The sequence below is a fragment of the Alligator mississippiensis genome, chromosome 11, assembly GCF_030867095.1.
Source record: "Alligator mississippiensis isolate rAllMis1 chromosome 11, rAllMis1, whole genome shotgun sequence".
NCBI classification, from domain to species: Eukaryota; Metazoa; Chordata; order Crocodylia; family Alligatoridae; genus Alligator; species Alligator mississippiensis.
The window spans coordinates 72,941,474-72,964,996 of NC_081834.1; positions in this window are offsets into that span (position 1 = coordinate 72,941,474).

Genomic DNA, 23,523 nt, shown 5'->3' on the forward strand with positions numbered 1-23,523 from the left:
ATCTCACCTCCTCCTTCTTCCTTTCAACCATGAAAATATTTGTCTTTTTAAACAATGGGTTCTTCAAAATACCAAAGGACTTCCACACAGAGACACTACTAAACACTAAAATTCAGCAATACTAAACAGTGCAATACTGCAACACTGCAATACTAAACACTAACATTCTTAGATTTCATAGATTTCATAGATATTAGGGCTGGAAGGGACCTTGGAAGATCAACAAGTCCAGCCCCCTGCCCAAAGGGCAGGAAGTCAACTGGGGACATAGGATCCCAGCAAGATAAGCATCCAGTTTGCTCTTGAAGGTGTTCAATGAAGGCGCTTGAACCACCTCCGGTGGCAGGCTGTTCCAGACCTTGGGGGCTCGGACAGTAAAGAAATTCTTCCTTATGTCCAGCCTGAAATGATCTTGTAGTAGTTTGTGACCATTCGACCTCGTCATCCCTTGGGGCGCTGGAATGACAAGGTCGAATGGTCACAAACTACTACAAGATCGTAGTAGTTTGTTAGAAATTCTGCAATATTAAATTCAAAATAAGACAGATACTCAAAAATCAGATAAAAAGAAGAGTTATGACACTGGGCCAAAGCAGAAGAAATTCAGGTTTTGGAAACAAAACAAATGTTTACAGATGTAGGTAAGAGATTCACATGAAACTGGTCGGCTATCACAGTTTGCCAGCACCAGCCAATTCATAATTGCTACTAGATGTTTAATCAGTGCTCCACTGCCATGTCAAACTGAGGATAGAAAAGAGAGATGTACATCATATAAACTTTATTTTCTCCTTCAAGAATTTATGTACCATTACTTTCCATTATATTTTTTTCAGCTTAACATTTAAATGATGTGGAATCAGTGATCACTAAACAAGCCCACTTTTTATAGATTCATAGATGTTAGGGTCAGAAGGGACCTCAATAGATCATCGAGTCTGACCCCCTGCATAGGCAGGAAAGAGTGCTGGGTCTAGATGACCCCAGCTAGATGCTTGTCTAACCTCCTCTTGAAGACAAGATTATCTAACCTCCTCTTATGCTACAAGGCTAAGGTCTTTGACGTACAGGTGTTGTTAAATATATGCCAAATCATTGATAAATGATTACATTTATGCCCTGACTTCTAATTAAACATTTGGAGTTGGCAGCTGCTGAACCGCATTTCCAAACCAGTAACAGATTCTAATGTCAGTACATGTCATTGGATACAATGAGACTAGATCTTCAAAACACAAGGAGTCAAATATGCCAGTATTCAAATAGATACTTAGTGCGATCAGACCTTTGCATACACATAATGACATTCATGGAAAATGTATGGGATGATAAATGAAAAGAAACGCCTCTCAGTAAATGCTTCTTATCCATCCCTGACACATGACTGAAGCTCTTCAAGCCTGAAAGGTAGCAAATTCAAACTCACCAGGAAATTCTTTTTTATCCTCTCTCATTTGGCCCATTGAACTCATGGTGACAACAGCTCTCAAAGGTGGAGGGCCAGATTTTTAAACAATTAAGTTGCTAAAAATGCAGCCAGGCACTGAAATACCATTTTCAAAGAAAAAAAAAATGTGGAAGGAATATAAAGCTCTCATTCATCAGGATATAATCCCACCTCAAATGTTTTAGAATTAAGAGAAAACTTTTATAGAAAGAGGAGACCAGTGTACTTCATAGAAAGGGAGTCTATAGATAGGGTGCAGGACACAGACCGACCCTAGGAATGATCTGGATAGCCAGTGTCAGTGTGTGTGACTTAGTGTCACCATACAGGCCAAATCTTGGCCTAGGAATAAGCATTTGTGGAATGGAGAAATGAAGGCATGACAGGGAATTGAAAGCATGGAAAAGGGGAAAAAATATCATAACTAGATATGGCAGAAAAGACTCTTTCCAAGAAGAAAAGAGATATTTTCTAGGGAAGCCTTCCAGAGCCCCTCATCTAGCTGATGAAAACTTTCACAAGAATGCAACTATTCGGTTATCAGAGCCTCACATGATCCCAACACTCCTTTATCTGATGAGAAATTTAATCTCACAACATCCTGTAAGGTAACAATGTGTGATAATCATCCTCTGTTGATGGGAAACTAACACCACGCTGCGTGTTATTCAAGGCAGAAGGCACGGCAGAAGGCCTCCTTATAGCTTAAGTCATTCAGAGAGGCACAAGCTATTGTAGGCTAGTCTGCTTCCTGTGAATGGACTTGCAGAGAGGGTGGGGACTACTAAACAGAAAGAGATAAGGTCATTTGTAGACAACCGCTGATCCTCTGGATCACGGTGTATGCCCAAGAGGTCATCAGGTGACGGATGAATCCACTTGCACCCAGTCTTGCGACCATCTCACCAAGACATTTCCAAGGGAGGTGGTGCTGTCTCCTTCCATGGAGGTATTTAAAAGGAGATTGGACAGACACCTGTCTGGAGTCATCTGACCCCAGCACTCAATCCTTCCCAGGGCAGGGGGTCGCACTCGATGATCTAATAGGTCCCTTCCAAACTTAACAACTATGAAACTGTGAACTATTAGACCTAAGGCATACACCTAGATCAGAGTATGGAGGAGTGGAGGCTGCTCAAAATGTACCACCCCCGCGTTAGACCCCTGAGATGGAATCCAAAGGCCAGACCAAGTCCAGACATTCAGTGCCTTGATGGCTATAGCTTCTGCCAGGGAGCAGCAGATCAGACCTGCTGCTGACTGCCTAACCCCTCAGCAAGGTTATCTTTTTGTTAGGGTGAGGTCCTGTAGCCTTTCTCCAACCAAGGAGTACCCACAAGGCCACAGGGGCTAGGGCTTTGAGATGCCCTATATTTGGCTTCCTCTGGAGGTTGGAACTTTGTGGTATTCTATAGGAGCTACCCCACCACACGTGATCCCATCATGTTGCCATCAGGCCCTCCACTTGGATGTAGTTTATCATCACACCCAAGATGGGGAAAGAGGGGCAGAAAGCAGGGGCTCTGCTGAGAGATGATGGTGAGTTGAAAGTGTCAAAGGATAAACAAAGGAGTTAACCCTGTTGGGGAAAACTTGTCCCCGAGTTCGTTAGGCGGAGGCTCAGACGAACAACAACATAAGTTTAAAGACTTGATTTATTAAAGAATGCATTCTGAACAGACAACTGCCCCGAGAGGAAACTCTCTGTTGTTCTACTTCGCACAGCTTGATTATATAGCAAGTATGATAAAGGAAGTATGACATCATATGCAAAGTAACAGATACATCAATCTATTTAATAGCCACACTCTTTCTATACTAGTATCCTGTTTTTACTAAACTAGAATTGTTCCAATTTGTGCTTAGCCTAGCAGTTTGGGGTCATGCCCTTTGACGGCCTCATAGCTTAAGCTGTGTATGTGACCTGCTCGCTTACACATAATGGTGATTGACTCCGTTCTGTTCCCCTTCATTCCCCACTTTGAGCCTTCAAAAGAAGGATCACTCTATTTCTATCTGGCACAGGTCTGTCCATAGTTTCTCCTGTTCTATTTCATTTTCCTTAAATTCTACCATCATTTGTTTTACTCTTTCTTTTGATATTGTTGAGATAATTTGTTCAGCCTTCTTTACACATTATTTTACGCAACATAAAATTAGTTGTGCTATTACATATAAACTTAAACCTAAAATTAAAATCATGCATATTGCAGACATCATCTTCCCTAGCAGCCCTTTAAACAATCCTCTAGGATCTAACCAAGCAAACCAATCTGCCGAAGAATCTTTAGGAACAAAGGCTACTTCAGCAGCCTTGACAGCGTGAGCTGAGGCATCATTCACTTGCTCTTCTACTAAGTTAAAAGTACTATTTACATAGGTACAACATTCCTGCCCTATTACAGCACAGGCACCCCCTTCAGACGCTAATATGTAATCAATAGCCAATCGGTTTTGTATAACCACCTGTTGTAGATTGTCCTGGTTTTGTGCTACAGTCTTTATGGCATTTCCTAAACTGGTTATGGCAGTTTCGGTTTCTAGGGCTAATACTTCAACCACCACTTGTAATTGCCGGGTGTATCTTCCCACACAGGAAATGGCGGGGCCGGTTATAAGTGGAATTATCCCCACTACTGAAAATCCAATCAGCTTTCCTACTGTTAAGGGATTCTTATATGTCTTTAAAGTAGCTCAAGCAGCTTGTTCTTGACTTGACTGGTTAGGGCTTTCCCTCTGATTTCTGAGGTGACCTTGGGGTAAGGAGTTGGTTATTCTTACTGCTGGAGTTAACCAAGCTAAATAGCAAGACCCAACCAGCCAGGTGGTAGCTGGTGGTAGGCTTTTGTACCACATACCCAATAGGTTCCCTTTAAGGCCATCCAGCTGGATGAGGTTTTTTTTATTTATTTTCATTATACTCATCATTGCAAAGAAAGTTAGACATATGTGATGACCCCAGCCCCCCCACAGGACTAGATCTACCCCAAACATTTGTTGTTGGTATAGGTGTGCCGTTTTTATGACAATGTCCTCCTATTAGAGAGCAATCCCACACAGTAATATTTGGTAGCTCTATTGATTTACAGGTTATTGAGCCACCAGTGGTTGATTGATCATATGGGTTATACCAACTTTTGAAACTTTTGTACCATGTTCTGTCTTTGGTGTGATTATTCATCCATACTCCATTACCCATATCATAACGGTTACAGTTACTATGCCCCACGGAATAATTTTGCTGTTGGGAGTAGCTGCATACCCAACACATTTCTCCCTGTTGAGGTGTCACCTTAAGGTACTTGGCATCACTCCAGGTGGCATTGTTTGGGTCTGCCCACTGCACAGTTAAATGTAGAAGGCTTAAAGGTTGCGGTATCATTAGAAATCCTTCGTCATTAGTTCTGGGGATAAGTCCACAGACCCAACAGTCAGAAACATTTAAGGCCAAAGTAACCCTTTTCAGGAACTGTAAATACACATTTGCTTTTGCCATAGCTAGTACCACTAACATTAACATCAACAGCTTCATTATGTTGAATTCTTGTTGGCAAGTATTGTTTGGTTTGCCTCTGCAGGCAATTATTCTGGATTACATTGTCACTTGCTTCACAGTATGGAAGATTTCTTTTACTGAAAGCGTTGTATTTGGGTTTGGTTTTTTTTCGGATGCAGGTTGTAGGTATGAGGGGGCTCAACCCAGTGAGCTGCTTCAGCGCTTACATCGGGGAGACCTTCTACCTCATCAAATCCAGTTCCTGTTGGAGTGGGATTTAAATCCAGCTGGGTCGGTTCTGGGTCGATTTGTTCTACTTCTTTTGGCGTTAAGGTTCTTCTGCAATGAGATGCATGAATCCAGGCAGACTTTCCAGCTGTATTAACCTTTACAGCCGTATTGGTGGTTAGTAAGACTTGATAAGGTCCATTCCATCTAGGCTGCAGACAGTTTATTGGGTTTTTTTTCCGGTGAAATTCTTTTACAAGGATCCAGTCTCAGGAGTTAGAGAATGGCAAGGAACATCAGTAGGCATGGGTAAGGCTGCACTGACCTGTGGGAACAAAGCCTTAGCAGTTTTCATGAGTCCTCTGCAATAATTTAACACATTCTCATGGCCTTCCAACAGGCTTGCTGCTTTTTGTTCATTGATAGGGTTTAGGCCTACATTCATCGGTCTACCAAACAAAATTTCATACGGCGTCAACCCATGTTTTCTATTTGGCATGTTGCTGAGGTGCATCAGTGTAATTGGCAGAATGTCAGGCCAAGAAAGTCCAGTTTGCTTACAAAGTTTAGGTAATTTGGATTTAATATCTTGGTTAAGACGTTAAACCTTTCCTGAGCTTGCTGGGTGATAAGGTGTATGGAATTTCCATGTAAACCCCAATGCCTTACTTAATACTTTCTGAATTTGCAAGATAAAATGTGGCCCTTGATCTGAGTCTACCGTGAGGGGTATGCTGAATCTTGGAATTAATTCAGTCATTAATTTATTGGCTACAGAGACTGCGTCTGCCCTTCTGGTAGGGTAGGCTTCTATCCATCCACTGAAATGGCATATTACAACCAGAACATGCTTAAACCCTTTGCTAGGTGGGATATCAATGAAATCTATCTGCAAGTTCTGAAATGGTCCATAGGACCATGGAGTAGCACTGGCCTGGACATGTGTTGGTTTACTAATTCCATGTTGTAGGCATATAGCACAGGTTTCTGATACCTTTTTTGCTTCTGAATGAGTGGTGGGTTCTCAGCTACCCCCCTTTTCCACGCATGTCCCATTTCATGGGACGGACAGGCAAGCTGAGGGACAAGGGTTTTTGGGGCAATAATCCGCCCATCTGGAGACTTCCATAGGGTATCAGAATGTAAAGTACAGCCTGCCGCAAGCCACGCATGCTTTTTGGATTCTGGAGCTGCATCTTGGAGGAGAGAGATATTAGATAGTGAAAGATTAAGAGTTGCACATAAGGAGATAACAAGTGGGGTGCCTTCGAGGGCGGCACACTGTGCATGCTGATCCTCACAAGCATTTCCTTGGCTTATTGGATCAAAGCCTCCTGTATGAGCTTTGCAGTATATAACAGAAATCTGTTTAGGGAGTAAAATAGCATCTAACAAGGCGTTAATTAATGGAGCATGAGAAATTGAAGACCCTGCAGAGGGAAGGAATCCACGACGCTTCCAAATCTGACCTGCGGAATGGCACACTTTAAAGGCATAGTGAGAATCAGTGTAAATATTAGCAGACTTATTTTTAGCTAGAATACAAGCACAGGTTAAGGCTATTAGTTCAGCGGGTTGTGCGCTACGGATACCAGGGAGACTGTGAGCTTCAATGACTGCATGTGGTGAACATACGGTGAATCCCACATGAAGTTGCCCAGTCGCGTCTCTTTTGCATGAGCCGTCTATGAAAAAAATACAATCAGGGTTAACTAGAGGTGTATCTGTGAGATCTGGATGTGGGGTAAATACCTGATCTGTCTGAGTACTGCAGTCATGATCTAACAAGTGAGTATCTCCATCGTGCGGTAAAGGTAAAAGAGAAGCAGGATTTAAAACATTACAACGAACAATAGTAACATTATCGGTAGCTAAAATAGCACACTCATAAGAAGATAACCTTTGAGAGGACAAGTGTTGAGTTTTTCCATGGTTAACAAGGCAGATACAGCATGGGGAACAGCAAAGGTAAGGGGAGATCCTAACACTATAGCTGCTGACCTGTCTAAAAGCCATGCAGTGGCATCTACAGCACGCAGGCAGGGTGGAAATCCTTGTGCAACAGGATCAAGCAAGGAAGAAAAATAAGCATTTGGTTTGTGAAAAGAACCAAAAGGTTGAGTCAGAACTCCAGAAGCAACACTTTCTCTTTCATGACAGTACAAAGTAAAGGGCTTATCATAGTCAGGGCGTCCCAATGCTGGTGCAGAGGCTAGGGCTGCCTTTAAATCAACAAAAGCTTGTTCGTGGTGTTCGGTCCACGGGAGAGGGTTATCAGCAGAATCATCTCTAGTAAGCTCGTTTAAGGGTTTTGCCAGTAAGGAAAAGTTGCGTATCCATTGTCGACAATATGAAGCAGAGCCTAGAACCCTCTGAGTTGTTTCTTGGTATTAGGTTTGGGGAGAGAAAGAACGGCAGAAATGTGATCTGTGGTTAAATGTCTATGCCCCTTGGAGATTTTGTGCCCCAAATATATAACTTCTGGCTTGCAAAACTGAAACTTAGCTTTGAAGCTTTATGACCTTGTTGGGCTAAACGTTTTAGAAGGTGAATTGTATCTGTAACACAGGCGATTTCAGTTTCTGAAGCAATCCTAAGATCATCAATATACTGAATGAGTACTGAGTTACAAGGTAATGTGATAGTATCTAAATCTTTCTTTAGCATTTGAGAAAATATGGAAGAGCTTTCAGTAAACCCTTGAGGCAATCGTGTCCATGTATATTGCCTTCCTTTGTAAGTGAACACAAACAGAAGTTGGGAGTTAGAGTGTATTGGGATAGAGAAAAAAGCAGAACATAAATCAACAACAGAAAAGAAAGCAGCAGAGGCAGGAATCATGCTGAGGATAGTAGAAGGGTTTGGCACAACAGGATGAGAAGGAATAACAAATTGATTAATTTTTGTTAAATCTTGTACAAAGCGATAAACAGGTTTTCCGTGCTTGTCTAATTTTCCGGTTTTCTTTACAGGTAGGATAGGGGTGTTACAGGGAGAGCGAATTGGAATTAAAACACCCTGTTGCAACAGTGCTTCTATGACCGGGGCAATGCCTTCCTCAGCCTCTTGGGAAAGGGAATACTGATCTACAGCAGGAAAAGGTTTTGGTGTATTATAAGTCAATTGAATTGGCTCAATGTTCAAGAGCTTCCCCGTTTCACTGAGGTGGGAAGCCCACAAAGACTCTGGGACATCCGAAAGAGATGGAAAGTTGGAAGAGTCACCGTGTATTTGGTTATTCTCAGGGTCTGTAGAGAACAAGAGCATTAAATTTTGGGTCTGATCAGAGGGCAGATCTAAATACACACCCTCAGGGGAACAGTAGATTGTAGCACCCAATTTACACAACAAATCTCTTCCTAATAGATTTACTGGAGCAGTAGGACTTAACAAGAAAGCATGGTCAGCAGACAATGGCCCAATTTTGACTGTAGCTGGACTAGCATATTTATGTGGAATGATTTGTCCCCCTACTCCAATTGCACTGACTGTTTCATTGGTGGGTATTAGTCTTCCAGCTTCTTCAGATTTTATAGTAGACATAGAGGCCCCTGTATCTATGAGAAAACTATGAGATTTGTCATTAACAGTCACAGTTATACTGGGATCTTTAGAGGTTTTGATGAGAGAATGCAGCGCAGCACATTCCGGAGACACAGAGGCCGTGCTGAATCATCATTGGGTTGGGCTTGAGGGGCAGGAAACAGATGGGCCACTGCGCTGGGGCCAGTTTGGGCAATTCGTTTTCCAGTGTCCCTTTTGTTTACAGTAATTACAAACATCATCAGGACGCAGTCCACATTGGAAACGCAGCTGAAAAGGAGGTACATTTGGTCTTGGGTTAACTTGTGAATGAGGGTTTTGATCGGACGCTGGGGCCCCAGGATAAAAGTTTTTTGTGAGGTTGGAAGTATGGGCGAAGACCAGTACGCTGTTTTTGTTCTAAGTCTTGGATTTGCAAAGCTATAAGGCTAGTTTTAAGTTCTTTTGTTTTTTCCTTTTCTGCCTGCTGTTGTTCCCATAAATCTACACAAGCCTGAACAATGTCAGCCATGGGTTTACCCTTCCAGCCCAGGACTAATTGCTGTAGTTTATCTTGTAGCTTTGGCTGTAAATTCTTTACATAAGTGGTAACTATTAACCCTCGCATATTGTCTGCACCAGGATCAATGCCAGTATGTCTTTGAATTGCTGCACAAAGTCGATTTTGAAAATCGACTGGATGCTTGTCAGGATTTTGTTTGCAATTTTCTACCTTTGTCCAATCTACATGATTCTGACCTACTCTGGTAATGGCGTTTAACAGAGTGGCCCTTGCATTTTGCAAATCTTGCAATCCCTGATCGTTCTCATAGTTGTAATAATTTCATGGCCATGAAGTGCCGTTCTGTATGTTTCAGGTTTCAGCAATAAGAAGCCGTTTTTGCTCTGGGTTTAAGAGACTGTTTAGGAGCCAGTCAATATCTGACACAGTGGGATTATAGATATTAAAAACTTGTTGCAACTTTTCTCTAAAGTCTGAGGGACTTTTTTCTCAGTTTTGGAAAGGTATTACAAAAGGTGGTGATATCATTAGTAGTCCAAGGAACATGAACAATAGTCCTTTGGCCACCGTGCACTTGAGGTGGGTATTGTCGCAATGGGCAGAGAACAGTTGATTTAAAATACTGAGGGTCTCTGAAGGTGGTTACAATCAACCTTCCTCCCTCTTGGGCATATAGGGTTATTACAGTCTGCCCATTTGGACCCCTTTCAATATTTTTTATGTCATGTAATGGTCTTAATTCAGACTTTAAATTTTTCTTAACATCACGGACAGTGGACAGGTCATCCTCATCTGAACTTGAGTCAGTAGAAGGCAGGGGAGAGAGGGGAGCGGTTGGTGTTTTAGCAGAATTTTGTCTGGCGCTGCTTTCAGAGGTAATGGACCCCTCTGCAGGAACTGGAGGTGGAGGAGCTTGACTGGGTACCCAGGAGTCTAGCTAATCTTCTGTGTCTTCCTGAGTGGTGGTAGCATTGGGCACCGGAATACTGGGGTACAGTTTTTTAGAGGTAGAAGGATCAGGTGGGGGAGCGCTAGGGCTGGGTTTTGCCTCTTTTAAAGTAGCCAATTGTTTTTTCAATTTTTCGTTTGAATCTCTGAGGCTAGCCTCAACTGAGTTTTGTTTTCTTTTAGGAGCTTCATTATCCCATAGGTACCAATACTCCATTTGCTTTGGCTTGGGTATTTCTAAGAATCCCCTCAGGTAATTTAATTTGTCAGGGTCAAAGCTTCCTTCATCAGGTAACTGTAACTCGGGGTTTTCATAGGTATACCCATTCCAAGCATGTGCCAACTTAACTAAGCACTTTTGCTTCTTCAAACCCAATTGAGTTCCATAAGTCTTACACATATAACCCAAGGGTGTTTTTGGGTCCGGGTAAGAGGATCCCTGACCCATTTATTTTGTCTTCAGTTAAGGAAGAGAACGGGAACTTAAATATAATAGTTGTAACCAAGGGTAGTACACAAAGCGACATTTTACATTTACCCACTGATTAGTTAGACAGCCCGTTCATGAATGAGGAGAAAGGAAAGGGAGGGGAACCTGTCCGCTGGATCACGAGGTTTGAGCTGAGCCCCCTTGCTTTCAAGTCTGCTTTGCGGGCAGCCTTGGGGCAACTAGACTCAGCCTTAGTCTCAGATCTGGTCAGCGGCTCGTTATTATTTTAAGGGATAGCGCTGAGGCACAGAGTTCAAGAAAATTTTCTTTAGTCCCAGCCTTGGTCAGTAAGGGTATGGATAATGTTCATAGTACTTTCGAGGTTTCAATATCCCTTAGTCTATAGTAATCTGATATAAACCCAGTTCCCCACTACACTTGTAGAAAGTTAACAAGTTTGTCATATCAAATTTTAGCCTCAGGACAGGGACTGCTAAAGCCAGTAGGCAAAGGGATAGGCAGAGATGAATCTGGGTGTCCCCAGACAAGGTCAGAGCAGTATACCTGTCAGGGATCCCATATATTCAGTTTCAGATAAAGTATCCTGTTACAAATTTCAGTCAGTCAGATAAAGCAAGTCTTAAACTCTACATTAATAACGTAGGGAGCACTTACCTCCGAGAGATGTAACTCGTCCAGGCTAGGGAGCACTGAGACCCATTAAGTGAGATTTTTCAATTAGGATCTCTTACCTCTGTGTCTGGCAGCACGGGTGTCAGCTGTGTCCCCAGACTGTTCAAGCCGTCAACTCGGTGTTCTGCCGCATCCCACTGCTCACACCAGAAAAATGTTGGGGAAAACTTGTCCCCGGGTTCGTTAGGCGGAGGCTCAGATGAACAACAACATAAGTTTAAAGACATGATTTATTAAAGAATGCATTCTGAACAGACAACTGCCCCGAGAGGAAACTCTCTGTTGTTCTACTTCGCACAGCTTGATTATATAGCAAGTGTGATATAGGAAGTATGACATCATATGCATAGTAACAGATACATCAATCTATTTAATAGTCACAGTCTTTCTATACTAGTATCCTGTTTTTACTAAACTAGAATGTTCCAATTTGTGCTTAGCCTAGTAGTTTGGGGTCATGCCCCTTGACGTCCTTATGGTTTCAGCCGTATAGGTGACCTGCTTGCTTACACATAATGGCGATTGACTCTGTTCTATTCCCCTTCAACCCATTGAGAGATAATAGGGGTTATAAAAGCAATGCCAGTTAATGGGATAAGAATCCATAACCTCTGTTGAGACTATACTGATCACTATTCAGTTTGATTTGTTGTTCCACAATTTGATAGCCTGGTTGCTTTTTAAAGTTTGTTGTTGAAGAGCAGCTACTCTAATGTCACTGACTGAATTTCCGGAAAGGTTTTCTGCCATGGGCTTTTGTGTCTTTCTAGAAGTGATGTCAACTTGGTGTCCATTCAGTCTTTCATACAGAGACTGCCCCTTGCCTTCTGTCTGATCCCAAGAGATTTAACTGTTGTATCCAAAAATCACAGAGGGAGTAAGTGTATACAGAATTTTTTAATTGTGATCATCAACAAATGGTACTGTCTTTCCTACACTAAGATTTCAACTTTTGCCAATAAATTCTAACATCTGAAAAATTTAAGGCCCAAAAAAATGAAAAAAATGGCTTCTAGGTATTTTCTTCTCTTGCCAATGAACAAAAAACATTTTTGAAGAATGAAAACACTTTCCATGAGAATTTTAGTTTAATCAAAATCCTAGCTTTCTCTTTGAAAGGCTTTTTTTTTAGAGTATTTTCAGCTAGCCTGATCCATGATCAGCTGCTTTAACTACATGTTTATTTTTCCACACTTGAACCTTGGATAACTATGCCTGAATGCTTTCACATGGCAATCACTTCTGCTAGCAGAACATTATAACAATCAAAAGATGGATCAAAGATACCACAGAGACCTTCTGAAAAGATATATGCATGCATTCCAAGTAAAACTTAGGTTTTGCTATACTAATTGTTCTCATTATGTTAATACCATAATTGCTGCCATTTTTACATAATCTTGCAGTTCTTATCAAAAAGAGGAGCAAAACTTAGCTTATATATGATAGGTTAAGTTTTCAAGGCAGAAAGCAGGAGATACAGTTCATTTGTGAACAAGTTGTGCCAGAAAAATATGGGGTAATGCCATTTATTAAATCCTCACTAAGTTTGGGAAGCCAGCCTTTTAAATCATAATTAGACAATACCAAAAAACCAACCCCTGCCCTGGTCTGTCAAGTATGTGACTTCTGTAGAGACATTATGATCAGTTTTGTACTATACAATTGCTAGTGCATTAATAATCAGATATAATAGGATGGTGCTTATTATTGATAGAATTATTAACAGTTACAAGGCTTGGAGAGAAAGTAGTAGTTAATGATCCCTTGCTTTTTAAAAATTAATATACATAAAATGATGCAATTTATCAACTTCCTTATTGCACCCCTTTTTTTAGTCCTCTCTCCCCATCTCCTTTAGTTTACCATTTTCTTCCTCTACCTGCCTTCTTTGGCATATCATTGATGGTAATGTTACTTGTACCCATAGTGGAGTTATGTGGGTTTTTGAAATAGCACTACTACTACATATTTGTCCTACTAAACTGTCTATAGATTAGGGCCAGATTTATGAAGGCATTTAGATGCAGATAACTTCCTACTGGGATTTGCAAAAATGCCTGAGCAGGACAGGAAGCTCCCCCATTGAAATTAGGTGCACTTGTAGATGCCACTGGATGTCTATCAGCATCTGGAGACACCTATTTGAAGGTCTGGCCTCTGGCTCTTAAATAGCATTTTTCATCCATAGATCTTGATGTGCTTTATAATGGAAAATAAGCATTGGCCTCTCCATTTTAGATATGGATGCAGGTATAGAGAGGGGAAATTTTGTGTCCAAATTCACACACACGGGTTGGTGGGCACAGTCGGGAACATAAACCAGATATCCTGACTCTTCTCTTATGGCATAGAAGGTATAATGTTTGTACACTTCAAGTGCTTTAGAAGTAATCTAAGAAGGGAGAGATGGGCCATACACAATAGTACAGTGATAGAAATAAGCCGGAAGTGTGGCAATTATCATCTTGAAGTAAGTAAAAATAATTCTTACATGCTTCATTGTGAAGTGCTGCATTCACCGCATTAGTACTGACTCCTAGAATATGCTTACACTAATACTACGTAGTGTCTGTCTGTGACATACTAATAAAACAACCCCAACAGAGCACTATGCCTCAGAGCACCAACAGGTTCACAGTTTCTGTCCAGTTCTCAGGACGCAGGCATCCACTACAAAATTTACTATGATCATCCGCTACAAAATTCACTACCAAACTCACTACCATGGTGAGCACTCACTGGGAAACTTTCATTCCTACCCTACTCCACAGGACAGAAGTACCATAGATGGAGATCTGTGGATCCTTGTGGTCCCTTTTCTGTTTCCAGCACAGTCAAGACTTTGAGACAGAGAATTAGACTTTCTTAGACAAAACCTACATGGACAAAGTTACTCTTGGAGTACGCACAGAGTTAATGCTATACTTTAGAAAGCAGGTGAGGGTAGGGGGTGGCAGGATGCATTTTTGTGGGACTTTTTCAGCAGAGTACATTTCATCTCTGAGAAATAGGCAGCGGCTCAAGCACAATACATTCTTGTAGAAAGTCTGAATCTGTTTCAGCTGAGACCTTCCTAGTCACCTCAGTGGGAATCTCCTACTTTGGGGAGCTGGACTCAGGAATATGGAATCTGTTTGCACACTGATATAGATACGATTGATATAAGCTACGTATTTCAGGGGTGGGCAAATATATGATGCATACACCACATTCAGCCTGCCAATTAATTTTATCCAGCCTGCAAGCAGGAATCCAGGTGGTGGCACCACACGGCAGGTCATGGGCAAGCTGTGCTTGGGCCCCGTACTGTGCTGGCAGGCAGTGCCCAGGGCCTGCAAGACTGGATTTCATCTCCCAGAAGTAGCCCTGCAAGCCCACACAGCACCAGCAGAGGCTGGAGCCCAAGAACACAAGAACAGCTTCTCCAGGGATTGCTTTTACCCAAAACCCACCATGGCACCAACAGAGGCTGGAGCTGGAGCCTAAGCCTGAGGATGGTTTATCCAGCTTCTACCTGGGGTGAAGCCTGGCTGTGGGCCTCCACGCTGTCCCATCCCACCCTGCCACACGGCCATGGGGTTGGGATATGTGTGTGCATGTGCATGCACTCCAGGGACACTTATGTCAGGGTAGAGGCCTGTGACCAGACTCCATCCCCTGTGGGCAGAGGCTGAATGACCGGGCTTAGGCTTGGGCTCCAGCTTTGGTCTCTCTTCAACAACACAGGGATGCTGGGTGGAAGCAGTCCCACCTGCCCACCTGGCGGATTGGAACCAGATAAAGTTCAAAATTGAGAAGTGTTAAGTGCTATATCTGGGGATGAATAATCCCCAACATACTTATAGGCTTGATGGCACCAAACTGAAGAGCACTACGAATGAAAGGGACCTGGAGGTAATAATAGACCACAGTATGGACATGAGCCAGCAGGGCAAAAATTACTCTGGCACACATCAATCGACGCATCTCCAGCAAAACCAAGGAAGTGATTCTTCTACTCTCCTGGGCATTGGTGAGACTGCAGTTGGAGTACTACATCCAGTTCTGGGCACCACACTTCAACAAGGACATGGCAAAGTTTGAGAGAGTCCAGAGAATAGCCACCTGTATGCTCAGTCTGACACAGCAAGCCATACGAGGAAAGGCTGAGGGACCTGGGACACTCCAGCCTGAAAGAGAGAAGGCTGAGAGAGGACCTGGTAGCAACTTACCACTACATCAGGGGAATACATCAAGGGCTCAATGAACAACTGTTCATCAGGGCACCCTTGGGGAAAACCAGGAGTAATCATCACAAACTCCTAGAAGACTGTTTCAGGTCAACATTAGGAAAATCTTCTTCAGCTAGTGTCCAGACTGTGGCGTAAGCTCCCTCCAGAGGTGGTGCAATCACCTACCCTGGAAATCTTCAAGAGGAAACTAGATGGTCACCTAGCTGGGGTCACCTGGCCTCAGTTATCTTTCCTGCCTTGTGCAGGGGGGCTGGAAACAATGATCCCTTCCAGCCTGACAATCTATGAATATTTATCTTTTGCTTCCTCGTATTGTTGCTGGGGCTCATAAAACATCAATAAGGCAACCGATGATATATTGGGTCTATCAGTGAGAAAAAAAGGACAGCAGTGCTATCCTTTTTTTTCCTCACTAATATATTTACTCTATTCTTTATTTGTACTACTACTGCTAGTGTCAACTGTGGGGTCAGCACAAGTGAAGAATGGCTGTATGGGTAAGAAGTCAGATTTACACCAATATTTTGGGCCCTACAAATGCAGACATGTGCTACGTGACATTCACAAAACCTACTAAGCATGCCTGGTGCACAGCTCTTATGGATTTTCTTGATGCTCTACAAATCCCATTGGGTACCTTCCTTGCCAGTCTTCATGCTACCTGCTATTTATCAAGAGATCAGCTGCTCACTCTTCTCAGCCCACGATACCAGCCTCCATTGCATACTTGCTATTTTTTCAAATAAGAACCTTCTTGCTTTGGCCCATGTCCCTTAGACAGACAAGGGGCTTTCCATAAACACCTGCAACACTGGACCTGTTATTTTCCTTTAAACCTCTCCTTTGGCATAACTCCCACTCACACAGCTAGGCCAATGGTAGGAGGAGACAGCTGTTTACTATGGTGACCAATTTGTTGGTAATGTTTCGTTGTTTCCTTCTCCTATTATGTAGAGTGAAAGCACATCTAACCATCTGGTACAGCCATTTTACAGGCATTCCCAGTGAAATGGGCATGACTGCATGCAGCAGATTTATTGGGTTCCTTTAAGAAAGCACCTTGAAGTATCTGTGGACAAATGTTTGGGAAAGATTAAATGACAGTGGCCAGATCTTTAGCTGGTGTAAATCAGCACAAGAGCATGAAAGTCCAAGACAATCTAACACCAACTGAGCTTCTTGTGCAGTGGCAGAAATATTTGGTAGCATGGGCCATGTATTTCTACTAAGCAGGAAGGCAGAACTTGTGACTATTTTAATGGGGGAATGGTTAGACAGGCAACTGTGGGCCCTCTGAGCAGCTTGCTTTCAGTAAGGCAAGTATCTTGATTCCCTAGTTGCACTCCTATCTTGCCTCAAAAATGCAAAGACAGCAAAAGAGAGAGAGAGGGTCACATATTTAGCAAATGACAGTAATTCCCCAATGATGATAAAAAAGCAGCTTGTCCGTCACTGGGCTCTTTTGGTGTTAGATTTTGAGATGCATTATCTTTGCAGAAAATAAAATGCAAATAAAGACTGAGGGAAAGAGAGGCCCTGTAAACAACAGAAAGTAAAACTCACAGGGTGACAAAATTATCCAAAATAGAAAAAAAAAGTGGAGTGCCTGGTATTCTCTCGACAAGGAAGTCATTCACATGCCTCCAACACAAAGCACAGGGGAGATGGATACCCTTTCAAAGTGACAGAGGAAACATTTGATTGCATTCATCCTTAGAAAGCTCTGAAATCGCTTCTCCCCACTTTGTTTCCTTCCCAGATAGATGCCCCAAGTGCCAGAACCCATGGTCGCAAAACCCTGACAGAAGAGTGACTTGCTGTGTAGACTGTTTGTGAGTGAATGAAAGTTTTTGTAGAGTATATTGTGAATTGTAACAAACAAGAAATTGTAAGTGGGTTGTACAGAACTGCTAACATGGCACCAGATCCAGATCCTTACCTGTCACAGGGTTTCAATATAATTCAGTGGAATTGACCCTTTGACCAATTCTCTGCTCTCTCTGGGACAGAGAGAGAGGAAAAAAAATCCAGGGAAAGAGAAATGCTAAGGCTTTGGCATCCTTGGTTAACACAGCACTTCAGCACACCAGGTAGATTGGTTTTCTACTGGCACTCTCTTAGATATTTGCAATAGATTCCTTTGAACTTATTTCAGTATAATCAGGGGGAAGGAATCATTTAAACCCAAGCATACCATATGCCACATAGGGAACAGGAGAATGTTTCTCCTTTTTCTCTAGGCCCAGATCCAACAAAGGACATTTTTAACTTAAAGCCCAGGAGCCATCCCACTGAACTCAAGGGGACTATACTTGTATATTTAAAAGTTAAGCTTGTGCTTATGTGTTTGCTAGAGTGTGCAAACCCCTCTCTTTCTCTCTGCCTTCCCATTTTATCTTCTAAAAGGACCCATACACACAGGAAGCTGCAGGGAATTCAATTAATCTCTTTTGTGATTAATGAAGAGACAATTCTTCCTGCATTCCTAGCAAAAATGACTCACTTCCTTACTTTGATTGTAAGCTTTTTGGGGCATTGTGTTGTTTTGTGTTTGCATAGCAAAAACAACAACAAAAATAATAAAATGAATTTCTGGTGCAAAATTTTGCATCCAAGGTGCTCTGTGGATACAAGTATGTGATTAAAACCAAGGTTTGATTACCCAACCAACCCTGTCAAGTCCAATCAACTTGAACTAGCAGTAATTGTAAGTCTTGAACACCCAGGTAAAAGGTTTTATTGGACTTAGGCAAGCAATTCCAACACATTCAGAACAAGCTCTAGACTTTTTAATATGCTCCACTCATTGTAAAAAGGTTATTCATCCTGGAGATTTTATCACTTGAGACCTGCTCCCCGAGGTTGTGCAACACAGTGCGCATCCTACAGGTCTCTCTCATCTATTTCTTTCAGGGCATAAAGAAGACAAATGTATAGGATGAAAGGACAAGAAAGAGCCAAAAGAATACCTGTAAAATGAGACTTGTGCTAAAGGTAAAAAGTCTTTTCTATTGTACTGACTCCAATAAGACAAAAATAAGACTTGTTTTTTTTTTTCTTTTTTTTAAAGAAGGGTATGGCATGTGTCATGTTGATTTAGACTTCAGGATGTCAGGAACTCAACTAATTGTGGTGCTGTGCAAGGCAAGAACTGCCGGGCTGCGGACATCTATTAGCTTTCCCACATTGCACTATCATGATGAAGATCAGCAGCTGTGGTAGGGTAGCATGTGTAAATTTTTCCGCGTTATTTTTAGCTGCGAGCCACTTCTGCCACATATCGTATTCTGAGAAGGTGTAATGCAACCAGACATGTCTTACAAACTCAGGGTTTGAAAAAAAATCAGGGTTTAAAAAAAAAAAAAAAAAGGGCTAGCATAAATTGTGAAAGCTTTTCGGGAGCCGAAATCTCATCAGCAGAACAGCAGTTCTCTCTATGATAGGGTCCAGTTTTGGCCAATACAGGCAAGGCGGCATAACCATTTTACAAATGAGTGCCTCATAATGCAGCAAAACAATCAGCCCACAGATACACCCATGCTCCAGCTGTAAGGAGCTCCAATCCCAATTCCTCTCATTTCAATCAGATAAAGTTGGAATGAGTCCTACACTCTTGTCACATCAGGTTTGCATCAAACACGTGTAATTCCACTGAACGCCATCTAAGTTTATACTGGTGAGGTGAGAGGAAAATCAAGTCCAATATCTTCTAAGACACAACTAGATTTACAAATCTGGGGAGAACATACTCATTTCCCTAGAGGAACTGAGTTTCAAGGTCTGGCATGATGCTGGAGAGAGGCCTGCTTCCTCTGCAATAAAATTTGTACTAAAGGACCATTAATAACAACAAGGAAAACAAAAATACAAAAATACTATTATAGTTTTTTTTTCAAAAAACAAAGATAATTAGCTTATTTCAGAAATCCACAACCTTCTCATTCTTGAATTCAGCCTGTCTTTGTTTCTGACTATAGACACATTTTATGGGACACAAACTGGCCCAGCTCTGCTGGCATCCACTGAAGCTGAATGGCACAGCTTCATTAAAACCATTTTATACCCCACTGAAAATCAGGCCTGTATCTCTATCCATCTATCAGTGGTGTTTCTGAGCCATGGCAGCCCTCACCATTTTATGAATACATCCAGAAATTAAGGTTCAGTTTGAGATCCCCCTAGCGACCTCTGCTCCTCAGCCTCTCCTATCTTTGGCAGTTTGGCAATATATTTGGCGTAATTTAAAAAGCATCAACCCAATCATTGGACAAAATCCTGCATATTATGCAGATTCCTAGATGATAATACGTTAGCACTTTAGTGACTGAGACCGATTTTAAATTACATAGCCCACTGCTGTACATTTAACATTTTGAGGCAAACACTGCCAATAAAGACTGAAAAGTCCAAATCAAACAATTAGCGCCTCAGTAGCCTTTCCCCCACCTACAAACAGTAAATCATTTCATGTTAGTAGTTTTAAGCCATAAAAATGCAAATAAGGCATTTTGTGCTGAAACTTGATGGCTATTGAGAACTATACCTCCGTGAAACTTAATTTGTAAAGAACATGGATTGCCAAGAGGGTTTGCAATATAAAAATAGATAACAGTAAGTAATTTAGCAGCTTATTGGTAGTCTTGCATCTAACTGGAGCTTTTTTTTTTTTTTTTTTTCTCAATGTGTGGCACCTAAGACAGGAAGCTATTTGCAGGAAATTGAAGTGCAAGTGGAAGTGCTGTTGCAATACATCTCAGGAGTTCAACTATGGTATACTTTAATCTTTACTTTTCATTTGTTTTAACATTTATTACAGCAGGGTATGATCAGGCATTAGGAAGGCAACATTTAGTATTTTCCAAGAACCTAAGCAAACCTGAGCAAAGATCACTTGCACTGCAATAATCCCCAATAATACCTTTGGCAATTCTGAGATACACTGGAAATGATCACTCTCTGTTCACATACAACGTCAGAAACAAAAAGAGCTTCAGCACGTCCTTATCACTGGGAGATGGGTCACCGAGTCCTGGAAGCAGCACTACCACAACCTATTTTTATGATGCTTATCGGGGTCCCGATTTTCACAATGTAAATAAACATTTACATTGATGCAAAGTTAACAGGGATCATTTGAAGCTGCTGGATGATAGTAATTAAAACGCTGAGATCCCAGAGCCAGAACTTACCCAGAATAGAGGCGGTTTGGGGTATTCTTCAATCCACTGAGCCCAGGGCCACAAACCAGTGATAAAAAAGTCTTAGCTTGTTGACACCTCCCTCTTCCCACAAGATTTTGCTGTTCTCACTGAAGTAGGTGGTGTGACTTCTTTGGGAAGTGATGGCAGAGAGTGTTCCTTCATATCCTCCATCTTCAGGAAAGAAATTAAAACAGTGCTATTGAGAGCTTATGTGGTCTTATCCAGCTCTCTTCCATTAAAGCCAGTCAGTCAATCACACTTCTTGCGCTATCCATGTCAACTAGACGTAGACATAATTTTCTGTAAGAGAACTCAGTCTGTTGGGAGAAAAAGTCTATGTATTGCTTCCTGACGATCAGGATCCAGTGTTTTGTACTGCATGCTCTTCCGAGCAAAAACTGCAATTGAAATCCTGGTTAAAAAAAGGATCCTCTCAAGCTGGGATGGTTAAGATACATCAGATTCTGCAACTCATGCCATGCAAGGGAATGATTCGACAGCCCAAATGACCATGTGACTGGGACAGGTGTCACCACAAGCCCACAGCAAGGCTCTGCCTTGTACTTCTGGATCTGTGCTGGGATGCATTAACTGCTCAGTCTCGGTTACATAAAGCAGATTGTTCATAACACCTAAGAATAAAATCAGAGAACTTTTTCACCCATCAATTCAAAATTCAAATGAATCACCACTAAAAAAGTGCAAAGTGTTTTAGACAGTTAATGCACCAAATGAATGCGTAGACAACTGCTTATTAACCTCAGTGCCATTTAAAATATAAGACAGATAAAGAACAGCAGGCTAAATGCTTCGGCAGTCCGATGCATTCCAGTTCAGAACTAATTAGCTGGTGTCAAGATGCAACCAGAGCTTTTCCTGCTAGGAATTATTAAAACAGTAGTTCTTCTCGGCACGTCTAGATGTATTGAAAGAGCCATGGATATTCATAAAATGACTTCTGAAATTTCATGTTTCTACATTCTTATTTACTAACTGCTTCCATAGCTATCAAAACTATGAATGCCAGTCTTGGCAGTTTTCCCCTAAAGCAGCAGGTCCCCATCCATAAGACCTTCTTTCGCCATCAGAGCAACACCAACCTGCTTTTGCCACTGCAGAGAGGCAACTGGAAAGTCTGTATAGAATATAGCCATACTTTCTGCTGGTTGCCATGACCCTAATAAAAGCCAGTGCCTCCCAGGGTGCATCTCATGCCCTCCTCACACAGCTGCCTCACTGAAACCAGCCAGAAGCGCTACAAGTGGAGATGCACCCTGGAGTCTTCCCTCTGATAGCTGCTGTCTGCCAGCAGCAGGTTTATAGGGTAGACAACCACTTTGGAGAACAGTCACTACTGTCACTTCCTCTCACAGTCACCACTGCTTCTGTTGCTTTCAGCTACTGGCGCTAACCCTCCAACACACATGCAGTGATACACCCAGGTGCAACCCAGATCCTAACCTTTATATTTGCAATAAGTCGCAGAGAGAATCCTGATTAATCTACCTGGTTTCATTTTGACTCAGGCCATACTGTCCAACTGCTTGCCTTGGCAGTAGTTCTTTACTGTTTCTCTAGTAAGGAGAAAAGTTGCTGTAAAAGAAGAGGGGAAACCATTCTCCCTTTCTACAGAGGGCAGGACGTGAAACCACAGCGTTAAATTACAGCAAAGCTATTTAGCACAGTTGAACACTGTTAAGGCAGTGAAGCCGACTACCCGGGGATGTTGGGGAAACCGTTTCATTGGAAATTTTCAAGGGAAGGCTGGATAAGCATTGGTCAGAGAAGATTTAGGAGCAACACTCAGGCAGGGAGGTTAGGTCGGGTAACTCCAGTGTAACTTTCAGCCCTATTTTTCTTTTAATTGTTCCTTTCATTGAGCACAGTAGAAAACCCACTAGAGCTTTGACAAGACCTATGACAGTCTTTGGATCGAAGACTCACTTGATGGCAGCCACTAACCACTTCCAGCATATCAGTGGTTGGTTCATGTCTATCATTAAGTGATTTTATGTAAACACAATATTTGCCAAAAGTGCAGGAAATATACTTGTGGTATGAGTCTGCCACTCTCCCATTTATAAAGGGTATTTGATGCATAGAGTACTGTGCATCAGATCTGGAATTCTCTTTTTACTTTCTGCTTCTATTCGCTGAACGTTAGGTACCATATTAAAAGGTACCACAAAAAAAACAAACATTTTGTTGGGCCTTTTGCTGGTGCAGCTGCCTTACATTTACGTTAGATTACATTTATGTCCTCTGTAGGGTTTATAAAGCAATCACCAAAGATAATTAAAGCCATATTCTCCTCCAACTGATTTTAAAACTAGGTCATCATGTTGATTTAAATAACTGAAATTATGCCTGTGAACATTTAATGAAAATAATAACTGCAAGTTAGTAACAAGCAAAGACAAGGTATTGCTTCATTCCTATCTCATTTGGTATTTTTTATTCCCATTTACAAAGAACATTTCTGAAGTTGTAATTGGAGTGTGTCCCCCCTCCCCTCTCTTTTATTTTAAGATTAAAAAGAATAAGAGGCTCCGGTCATAAAACCTGAATAATCAAAAGAATGCAGGATTCACAGTTTGACTCAGTAAAAACCCATAATATGCATTTAATTCCTACTTATCCTGCAGAGGATACAAGAAATACACTCTACTTTCCCTCAGTCTGAAATCTCTCCCGGTGAGGTAACCAGCATTTAAAACACTAAATCTGCCTACAGCCCCAGAAGAAACTATGATAGAAATCATAGAAATTAAGGGCTGCAAGGGACCTCGAAAGATCAAGC